This window comes from Schistocerca serialis, chromosome 12 (genome assembly GCF_023864345.2).
Source record: "Schistocerca serialis cubense isolate TAMUIC-IGC-003099 chromosome 12, iqSchSeri2.2, whole genome shotgun sequence".
Taxonomy (NCBI): Eukaryota; Metazoa; Arthropoda; class Insecta; order Orthoptera; family Acrididae; genus Schistocerca; species Schistocerca serialis.
In genome coordinates, this window is record NC_064649.1 from 78,342,742 (window position 1) to 78,355,119 (window position 12,378).

A 12,378-nucleotide genomic window follows, 5' to 3' on the forward strand; every position below is an offset into this window, starting at 1 on the left:
CCGTCAGCTCGGAGACCATGGCTACGGTTACTCTTGACGTTGCATCACAGACAGGAGCGCCTGCGATGGTGAACTGAACAACGAACCTGGGTGCACGAATGGCAAAACGTCATATTTTCGGATGAATCCAGGTTCTGTTTACAGCATCATGATGGTCGCAGACGTGTTTGGAAACATCGCGGTGAACGCACATTGGAAGCGTGTATTCGTCATCGCCATACTGGCGTATCACCCGTCGTGATGGTATGGGGTGCCTTTGGTTACTGTGGTGTCACCGCCAGACACCACACTTGCTGGGTGGTAGCCTTTAAATCGGCCGCGGTCCGTTAGTATACGGCGGACCCGCGTGTCGCCACTGTCAGTGATAGCAGACCGAGCGCCACCACACGGCAGGTCTAGAGAGACGTCCTGGCACTCGCCCCAGTTGTACAGCCGACTTTGCTAGGAAAGGTTCACTGACAACTACGCTCTCATTTGCCGAGACGATAGTTAGCATAGCCTTCAGCTACGTCATTTGCTACAACGTATTCAATTGATATTTATTATGTGAAGCATGTATCATCAAGAGAGATGTTCTACAATTGTGGATTAAAGTTAAGTATTACATCATCTACGTACTTTATTTGCAATTCTCAAGATATCGTCCTGTTCCAGACCTCACGCCAGTCAGCGTGTAATTAAACGCGTGCATTTCGGCCTCCTCTAGAAAAACAGTGTTGGCTCTTCTGCCAACACTACAGTTACACGTCTCGGTCACCTCTTGTTCGCATTGACGGCACTCTGAATAGTGGATGTTACATTTCAGATGTTGTACGATCCGTGGCTCTACCCTTCGTTCGATCCCTGTGAAACCCTACATTTCAGCAGGATATTGCACGACCGCATGTTGCATGTCCTGTACGAGCCTTTCTGGATACAGAAAATGTTAGACTGCTGCCCTGGCCAGCACATTCTCCAGATATCTCACCAATTGAAAACGTCTGGTCAATGGTGGTCGAGCAACTGGCTCGTCACAATACGCCAGTCACTACTCTTTATGAACTGTAGTATCGTGTTGAAGCTGCATGGGCAGCTGTACCTGTACACGCCATCCAAGCTCTGTTTGACTCAATGCCCAGGCGTATCAAGGCCGTTATTACGGCCAGAGATGGTTGTTCTGGGTACTGATTTCTCAGGATCTATGCACCAAAATTGCGTGAAAATGTAATCACATGTCAGTTCTAGTATAATATATCTGTCCAATGAACGCCCGTTTATCATCTGCATTTCTTCGGTGTAGCAATTTTAATAGTCAGAAGTGTATATGGCTCTCATGCTTGATATATGTATTTATATTCTCTTGCTTTCAGCGGAGTGAGGTGCTGTTATACACATACTCGAAAGTATTTCTTCATGAATAAGTTGCAGCTTATGTCAGTGAATCAGTGAGAGTCGGTTGTCTTTACTTTTATTTCACGATAATTCATGACTCCCGGTAATTTATTAATGCATAGTACGCTAAATATAACAACTATTTTATCAGTTAAATACGAAAATAAATAAAAAGAAGCATATAATGCGTAACACTAATCGCTTCCTTACCGCTTGGAGCGTTAGTGTCGCTCCAGTTATCAAACGGTAACAACCTTTGTTGTGTCGCTAGCTGGGCCGACACCGTGAAGTTGAGATGGCTGAAAATGCACGCTAGACTAAAGCAAACGGGCGTGAAGTACTGGAACAGGATACGTAATTAATGTTAGGAAGAAAAGTACGGAGCAGGTTTAATACTTAACTTTAATTAATCCTTGTGGTACATCGATCTTGACGATACACAGGAGACTTTAAGTACAATCACTGTAGGCTAATGGCGCCTTGCTAGTTCGTAGCCATTAACTTAGCTGATGGCTATTCTGTCTCTCGGCTAATGAGAGAGAAAGGCTTCGTACATCTGGTCGGTAGCTAGGTTCTCGTACAACTGGGGCGAGTGCTCTCTCGTATCACGAGACCTGCCTTGGTGGTGGCGCTAGGTCTGCGATTACACAGTGGCGACACGCGGGTCCGACATGTACTAAATGGACCGCGGCCGATTTAAGCTACCACCTAGCAAGTGTGGTGTCTGGCGGTGACACCACAACCTTCGCCACAGAGAGTTCCTTGGCTGCGTTTACTCGTATTTCACTGTTGCAGACGTAATATTCAGTTTAGCATATTTAGCTGTTTTGTATTATAACTTCTAGTATGCCGTTGGATAACACTTGTTTCAAAACATTTCCCGGGTACATGACTTCATTTTGACGTCACGCGCAATATCGACAACAGCAGGAGCTGCTATCGACTTTCGTTAGCGTCCGATACGGGCCTCCTAGAAGATTTCATGCAACATATCGGATATTTATAAGAAACATGTCATTTTTGGAATGATTTATTTATTTAATCGTTGGGGACATCTAGGATCTCTTTCAGTCCTCTCACACTTAGCACTGAGTCTAGCTTTTATCTGAGCCCAAATTCCCCTCATTCGTTATGAGTGGTCCTGCTTGCGGTCTTCTGTCCAAAGAACACCGTGTCTTCTTTTCGGTTGCTCGTCCGGTTTGTTCCGTTTGTCACTATCTTCTTTCGGAAAATAAATCTGTCAAAAGCATCTTCGGGTTTGATATGTAGTATCTGGAGGTCTTCTTTGGTGTTTTTCAACCATGGCATGGTAGTTTTTTGTTTTAAATCAAAAAAGAGAAATATATTTTTGATTAATCTATTTCTGTCCATTCGTTTGAGGTGACCATAAAATCGTGCCTGTCTTTCAAGGATTGTGTCTGTATTTTTTTTTTTTTTTTTTCTACGAGGCCTGTTCAGAAAGTAAGTTCCGATTGATTGCCAAATTTAAACCACAGTGAACATCAGAAATGTTTTACTTGTAACAATTAGCTACACCTTTCAGCTACTTCTCTACGTAGTCGCCGTTCTGACTTAGACTTTTGTCATAGAGTGGTACCAACTTTTCAATAGCCTCATCATAGAAGGCAGCCGCCAGTGCTTTCCGCCAATTCTCCACGCTGGCCTACACCTCGTTGTCTGTGTCAAAATGTTGTCTTCAAAGACAGCGGTTCATGTGACCAGAGATGAAACTCAGGGGGAGACAATTGCGGACTGTATTGTGGGTAATCTAACATTTCCATTTGAAAACGATGCAGGAGCATCTTCATTGCCCCTGCAGAATGCGGCTGAGAATTGTCTTGAAGAAGAAACAGCACGACAGTTATGTAATGTTAGCTGCATAGCTTCAGGCGAAATTTCTCACCAGGCCCTCGTACTTGGCGGCAGACACTATTTTCTAGACATCTTTACGCACTCACTGCGAGCTCAGAAATGAGAAGAGCGACGTGATGCTAACTGGGGTTATACTAGAGACACTACCCAACACATCAGTGCAAAGCTTTATCGGATTTTCATAGTCGTTTCCATTTCGCGACCGATCGCAGCTAACTTTCTGAACGCCCCTCGTATTTTACTGTAGGCTTCCTCATTGGATCTGCTTTGATGGATGCCATTTTTGTACTTGGATCCCAGGATTCTTGCAATGATTTCGCGCTCTTTTTTCTCCAGTTCTTCGAGGAGTCTTTTATCAGTGTTTAGGGATAATAAACTGAAGCGCCAAAGAAACTGGTATAGGCGTGCGTATTCAAATACAGAGATATGAAAACAGGCAACACACGCCGCTGCAGTCTGCAACGCCTATATAATACAAGTGTCTGGTGCAGTTGTTAGATTGGTTACTGCTGATACAGTGGCAGGTTATCAAGATTTTAAGTCAGTCTGAACGCATGAGCGATGGGACACAGCATCACCGGGGTAGCGATTTAGTGGGAATTTTCCCGTGCAACTATTTCACGATTGTACCGTGAATATCAGGAATCCGGTAGAACACCAAATCTCCGACGTCGCTGCGGTTGGAAAAAGATCTTGCAAGAATAGGATTAATGACGACTGAAGAGAATCGATCAACGTGACAGAAGTGCGGCCCTTCTGCAAATCTCTGCAGACTTCAATGCTGGGCCATCAACAAGCGTCAGCGTGCGAACTATTCAAAAAATGGTTCAAATGGCTCTGAGCACTATGGGACTTAACTTCTATGGTCATCAGTTCCCTAGAACTTAGAACTACTTAAACCTAACTAACCTAAGGACATCACACACATCCATGCCCGAGGCAGGATTCGAACCTGCGACCGCAGTGGTCGCGCGGTTCCAGACTGTAGCGCCTTTAACCGCTTGGCCACCCCGGCCGGCACGAACTTTTCAACGAAACATCATCTGTATGGGCTTTCGAAACCAAAGGCCCACTCGTGTACCATTGATGACTGTACGAAACAAAGCATTACGCCTCGCCTGTGTCCGCCAGCACCCACATTGAACTGTTGATGACTTGAAACATGTTGCCTCGTCGAACGAGTCGTTTCAGATTTTATCGAACTTATGGACACGTACAGGTATGGGGACAACCTCATGAATCCACGGACCCTGAATGTCATCAGGGGACTGTTAAGATGGTACAGGTATGGGGACAAGCTCATGAATCCACGGACCCTGGATGTCATCAGGGGACTGTTAAGATGGTGGAGGCTCTGTAACGATGTAGGGCAGGTGCAGCTGGAGGGATGTGGGACCTCTGATACCTCTAGATAAGCTTCTGACAGGTGACACACACGTAAGCATCCTGTCTGGTCACCTGCATCCATTCATGTCAATTGTTCATTCCGACGGATTTGGGCGGTTCCAGCAGGACAATGCGACACTCTACACGTGCAGAATTGCTATTGAGTGGCTCCAGGAACACTCTTCTGACTTTGAACACTTCCGCCGGCCACCAAACTTCCTAGACATGAACGTTATTGAGCATATCTGGGAAACCTTGCAACGTGCCGTTCAGAGGAGATCTGCACCCCCTCGTACTCTTTTTATGGACAGTCCTGCAGGATTCATGGTGTCAGTTCCCTCCAGCACTACTTCAGACATTAGTCGAGTCCATGCCACGTCGTGTTGCGGCACTTCTGCGTGCTCGCGGGGGCCCTACACGATATTAGACAGGTGTAGCAGTTTCTTTGGCTCTTCAGTGTATATTGAATTATTCTTTAAACTTGGAAGGATACAGCTGCCTGTCTCCAGTCACAAGAAAATGGAATGTATTTAAAGCGCTCTGTCACGAACTCGTGCGTCAGTAAAAAGCTAGAATGAAATATTCATAAATTCTTCGTATCTTATAAATGTTTTGAGATATCGAAACAAGATTCTGGCAAATGATAGCACCCAAAGACGAGAGTGTTTTGTCATATGATCAATATGCGAAACTTCCAGATCCACCACTATATTAAAGAGACTACAGATTTTTTTCAATTAAATAATGTAATTATTGAGGGCCATCGATAGCTGGTGAAGCGAGAACTGCTGTGAATTTTGTAGCAATATAAATGATGAAGTTACATGTTTAATTTTGTACTGATAATGGTATGTTTCGTAAACTGTTGACCTGACTTGCACTCAGTTGTTAGTTTGTATTGTATGTTAACAAGGGGCCTAGAAACGACGGAGAGGCTCCGTCCCCGCCGCAGCCGCAGTGGTCCACAACCCCACGACGACTACCGCAGTCCACTTCACCCCTCTGCCGCCCCACACCGAACCCAGGGTTATTGTGCGGTTCGGCCCCCGGTGGACCCTCCCCCCCCCCCCCCCCCCCCCAGGGAACGTCTCATACCAGACGAGTGTAACTCCTATGTTTGCGTGGAAGAGTAATGGTGATGTACGCATACATGGAGAACTTGTTTGCGCAGTAATCGCCGACATAGTGTAACTGAGGTGGAAGAATGGGAACCAGCCCGCATACGCCGTGGCAGATGGAAAACCACCTAAAACCCGTCCACAGACTGGCCGACTCACTGGACCTCGACACAAGTCCGCCGGGCGTATTCGTGCCGGGGACCAGGCGCTCCTTCCTATCCGCAAAGCCTGAAACACGTATGTAACATAGCAGCGATGGCGAGGCATTGTAGCATCTGTGACCAGAGAGTATGCGCTTGACCGCGCGAGTGTTGCGAGCGGTTCTGAGTCTGTCAGTCAGTCGTTGCGAGTCTGTAGCTCTGTCTAGTTGGATACAGTAGTCTGTCGGTCAGTCGTTGCGAGTCTGTAGCTCTGTCTAGTTGAGGGCAGTACTCTGTCAGTAGTCGTCGCGTGCAGTACGCTAGTAGTCGTCATGCAGAGCAGTCGGTCAGTGGTAGCAGCCCAGTGGGGTTGCGTGATGTGGTCTGGCGACAACACTGGTCAAGATGCTGAATGAGGTATACTGTTAATTAAGATAATCATCGGATAATGTAAAGTTTAATTATTGTAACTAATTTTCAACAAGTGCCCCCAATAATAACTTTGATTTCAAAAGCAATTTTACATAAAATTTTCATTTAATTGAAGTAACTATTTCGTTCCACTTCCCCTAAACAAAAGTTTCAGTTTTCAATTAGATTACAAAAAAAAAAAAAAAAAAAAAAGGGAATATTATTATTTGCAATGCAGTTCCTCCAAGCGGTGCGCAACAACAGGAGCAGAAATTTGATTAGGTGTTGCAATGAGGTAAGAATTTAATTTTGATTTTGTTGCACAGGGCCAAAGACCGATATTTCAGTTTAATTGAATCATTATTATCACTGAGATTTTCTTATCACTGAATGGACTTTAATTTTTCATGAAGAACTTATACTTGAGTCAGATTGCGATTATCACTTTTATTGTCATTAAATTTAATTGCTGGGAGGTTACGTCTGGCTCCTATTCATTTATTATTTCTGTCTTTAAAATCTTTGTGGGGAGGTTACACTTGGCGACACCCAGTCCAGGATCGAATTTCGTTGAGAGTCTTTTGAACAACAATCAGATATCTGCTCTTGTTTGCTTAGATATAATTAGGATTTGGCGCAACGCTTTTATTAGCTTGTGACTTTCTTTCTACAGGTCAACGGCAATTTGTTGCGTTGTTGTATTTGTGTGTTGCTTTTGCATTGTGCTTATTTATTTTGTGAATAATTTTGAATATTGTTAAAATGCCGCGAAAGACTGTGAATAGTGTATCGCGAGGTATTATGAATGAAATTACCGACCCAAACAACTTTACCGATAGGACATGTGACACGCAGTGTAATGATGACAATCCTGCGTGCACTAACAATCAGTGCATTCCAACCACTAATGATGACTTTCACCTTAATGATGAACAAACGAACTCAATTGTCTCGTCTGTTAACTTGACGACAATTGATGACGCGGAGCGGTCTATAGTAATGAGCGCTGCCGAGCTTAACACACCCGATTTAGAAAATCCAAGTAATGTACAGACAAATTTGTCTAATGAAAATGAACAGGATACTGAAAGTACGACGGATTTATTTAATTCCGAAATAATGTCTGACAGTGTACATCCGACTGATAAACCTTTCTGTAAATTACAGAATGACCAAATGGTCACGCAAAACAAGACAATTTCAGATCCACCATTAAATAGCACGGAGAATAGAAATGCTAATTTTGTGTCGGATCCACTTAAGGCATTGTTGCTACAAATTCTTGAATCAAACAAACAACAGAATGAAAAATTAGACAAACAGAGTGAAAATTTCAAACAACTTAGGGAACAGTACAAACAGCGGAATGAAATGATGAATAATTATTTCAAACAACTAAATGAAAGTGTCGACAACCATTACAAACAACTTAGCGAAACAATTAATGAAAGTTTCAAACTGACGAACGAAAAACAAGACAACCTTAACGAACGGAGCAGACAAGTTAGTGAAGAGAATACAGCTATTACCGTGCAATGCCTGGACATTAAAGAACAATTACGTGAGGATGCTGAGGCTTGTGCTAAAAACAGTAATAAAGAAGTTGGCACTGTTGCACAAGAATTAAATAGCACACGTGTAGGCACAACAGAATCACATATAGACGAAGTTAATGCAGTCACTGAACAATGTTCAGCAAACGCAACAGTGATACACGAAATTAATGCAGTCACTGAAGAATGCCCTAAAAACGAAGTACAGATTCGCGACGAAATTAATTTAGAGTCAGTGGAAGTTTCACACACTCCGAATACGGAAGATGACGAGAAATTTGCACGACAGATCAACCAAATTGACGAAAGTATTACAGTAACAGAGTTAAAAACTATTTCAGTCACCAATACGTCACAGAATCCGCCACTTTGCGAACATTTGTCAGACTCGCGCAGCGTGTATAATGTGAGCAATTTACAGCAACTACACGACTTAAAATCCGAAAAGCCACGCGACTTAAAATCTGAAAAGCTACGCAACTTGAAATCCGAAATGACACAGACGAACAGATCCACACACAAACCTGAACGTGTTATCAAACTGAGTGACGAGAACGTAGATTTCGAGCAATTTGCATTTGTAAGAAAATCTAAGGAATTTAATAATGACAGGACACAGGTACACGCTTTGAGCTGTATACGACAATTTATCTTTGTACATTCACCGCTATTACCTGTAATGCAGAAGCTAGCTTTGAACCAGATGCGACAATTTATTTTTGTATTTACAACAGCATTGCCTATAATGCAGAAACTGGAATTAGCAAGAATACAGCGATTTACTTTTGGAATTTTACCGCTATTGCTTGCAACGCCAAAGCTAAAATTTATTTGCAGTGCGTAAAAGACCTCAGGGGATTCATTACGCTTTAATGAATATGTGCCGTAGCGAGCATAGGGCCCCGAGCTGTAGTAGTGCTATTTCATCTTTAGTTTTCTGCACTGCTGCCTTTTCTTCTACTATCCTTTATATCTATCAAAACTGCTCTTCAACTATTGCTCTATCTAGGATTAAGAATATGTAAAGAAAACCCGATGTGACAAACTTTTACCGAATGTGACAATTTTTAGCAGGCACTCCCGTAATGACAACTACCGCCGTAACTTTATTAACAGATAAAATCGTAATCATCAGTATGTACAAAATTTTCGGCAGTCGCAACCACATTTTTGTAACAATAGATGTTTTTCACCACAATAGCATGAAAGTCAACCGCTTAGCATACCTAACCAACAATGCAGTCTACAAGGTCAACCAAACTTTAATGTTTCGCCGCGTGCATGTATAGTCCCAGCTCCAACAAATAGTAACGCATGGCAGCAAAGAAATAACTACGTACAGATAACACACTATTTCAACTCGTATCACAATGCGCCGTATAGAAATTACTATCATGACAGACGTAAAAAAAAGAAATGATGAGCACAATTTTCAGCGTACATTTTAATAACAGTCGATCTTATGAGCAGCAACAACATCAGCAACAACAAATAATCATGAATGAAACAGACAATAGGTGTCATCCATAGCGTAACACGTCAGTAAGAAATAACAAAGCAGTTCATATAGTGGATATGCCACAATATTCTCCCGTAAATAATAACGCATACGATAGTTTTTAACCAGATACAGCACAGATTGCATATTACAGTAACGCAAACATTACTTTTGACACGCAGAATTTTGCTCACGAGAATGTTATTTGAAGCATGCTTTGTTGAATGCTCCACTTTTATCGCACCCATATCTTACTAGAAATTTTTCCATTGCCACCGACAGTTCTAACACCGCTTTAGGCGTACACATTTTCCAGGAAATTGAAGAAGATGGTTCAACAGTTATTAAAAACATCGCATTTGCAAGCCGCATTCTGTCACCTGCTGAACGAAATTATTCCGTTACAGAATTGGAAACATTATGTGTTGTATGGGCTTTTACGAGATTTAGGCACTTTCTTTATGGCAGACATACCACCGTCTACACAGACCACAGAGCGATACAATTTTTACTTTCGGCTAAATTTACTCACGACAGGTTAAGTAGATGGAAACTATATTTACAAGAATTTAATTTTACGATTGTCCACATTCCCGGCACACAAAATGTTATAGCAGACGCACTATCGCGTTCTCTCGGCAACAATCAGCAAGACGTAGCAACCAACTTCTGCAAAACAAATTTCAGTGTCATGTACATTCAGCAAGTTGCATTTGAAAATTTTATTTCATCGTCATTACAGGACATAGCACAAGACCAAATAAGGACAATGTGTGGAAAGAAATTAAACACCTTTGGCAAGATAGGAAAAATGTTACGATTAGGAACCACTACACTGTACGCAATGACATTCTGTTTCGCCGCTCTCATCCTGACAGCAACAATTGGTTATTATGCATTCCTGACGAACTGGTTAACAAATTAATTTGGTACATTCATTTAAGTTACGCACATTACGGAGCACGAAAATGTTTTCTTATACTGAGACAGAACTCTTATTTTACTAACATGGAGAAACGTATACGACGAGTTTTAGCGTCTTGTAAAATTTGCCAGAAAGCTAAATCAGACACCACTTCACATATTCCTCCATTATATCCCATTATACCTGTTAAATTAAGACACATGGCCGCAGTAGATATTTTTGGTCCGATTCCGAGAACTAACAGAGGTTTTTGCTACATCTTTGTCGCTGTTGAGCTCACTTCAAAATTTGTTACTTTCACTCCATTACGCAAAGCTACTGCTAAAACTGTTTCGAAAGCATTTATAAAACATTTTCTATTTCATGTAGGGCATGTGATGAAAGTAATTTCTGACAATGGATCTCAATTTCGTAGTAGCGTATGGACACGCATGTTAAGAGCTAGAAACATTTCTCCGATTTATATATCCAAGTACCACGCTTCTTCGAACCCCTGTGAAAGATTAATGAAAGAAATTGGTAAACTGTGTAGAGTATACTGCCACAGAAGACATATTGATTGGGATACACACATACTCTCATTCCAAGACGTAATTAATTCCATTCCAAATGAATCCACTATGCTATCTCCGTCTGTTATACTGAAAAACGTTGAACCACCAAACAAAATTAAAGAATTAGTAAACTTCCCTAAATGTCGTCGACTAAGACACCACGAAATAATTGACATTGCGCTGAACAACATCAAACGTGCCGCAGAGCGCCGGAGAAGACAGCAAAAACAGGTTTGTAGACGCCGCGACTTTCACGTTGGACAGAAAATATTAGTACGTACACATTACTTATCCAGTAAATTAAAAGGTAAGTGCAGTAAATTTGAACTTCTATACGCAGGTCCATATCGGATTCGCAGCATCCCTCACCCCAATGTTGTACACGTCGAAACTTTGAGAACTAGAAAATCGAAAGGCAACCACCATATCTCAAACATTAAACCGTTTATTGAATGAAGACACTTTATGATTCAACACACTATGATGTCATTTATTAATGCAATTATTTCACTTGACTAATTACTGATGATTATCGTATTTTTTCTTGGCAAGTGCCCGGCAAGGTAAGGTTAGCAGGTCGCTTTTCTTGTCGTTACACATCAGACCGTGCACATTTTCCACTTTTTTTTGTGTATATGATTGTATTCCAGTTTTGTTTATATGCACTGTGAAATAGTTAAGATATATAACACACCTGTGACTTTGACATTTTTTTTGCCTTATGACATCTCAACATCGTGACTGTTTTACATTTTGCTGCTGCATTGTATTATTCTGTGTACATTTTTGCATCTGAACACTGTCAATGTCTTTGACATATTACGTTTTCTGTCATGTTATGCTGTATGGTTAATTATGTCACCATAAACCAGTCATTATTTAATGGGTATATGATTTAAATGCAAGACATTAATCTCTGTTCATCAATTTCAGTAAGAAATGGTGCGCGTAAGAAATAAATTCAACAGAAATGGGAATTTCACCTACGGAATAAACGAAAGAAGATACAATAACTTTATGAGGAAGAGTAAATGTATCAGGATTAACAAGCATTAACAAGAATATACTATACTCATCGTAGAATAGCAGCCTTAGCTAATTTTTTCTTTCAGAATACAAGGTGATTGATGCAGGCTGTCAGACTGAACTACACATCTTAGTTTTAGTGATGAAATATGCTAGAGATAAGGAATAGTTGTATAATGAGTAATGAAGTGATTTTTTGCAGATGATAATGAATACTGATGAATAATGATGAAGGATATGGTATTATGAATAATGAAGTTTATCTTTACAGGTGATGATAATAATGAAGTTATGATAATATGGATAATGAAGTGATTGATAATGAAGTTTTTTCTTTACAGATGAGGATAATGTTGGAGTTTTATATTTATGCTATGTAGTTATTTAAGTATTTGTTGCAGTTTGTTTTGACAGCAGGTGTTATATTGCATAGTAGGATGACGGAAAGTTTTGGAAAGGACAGCTATGGAACACATTTTATACACATTTCACTACCTGTTAATTCGAAGTTCACTACTTTTCAG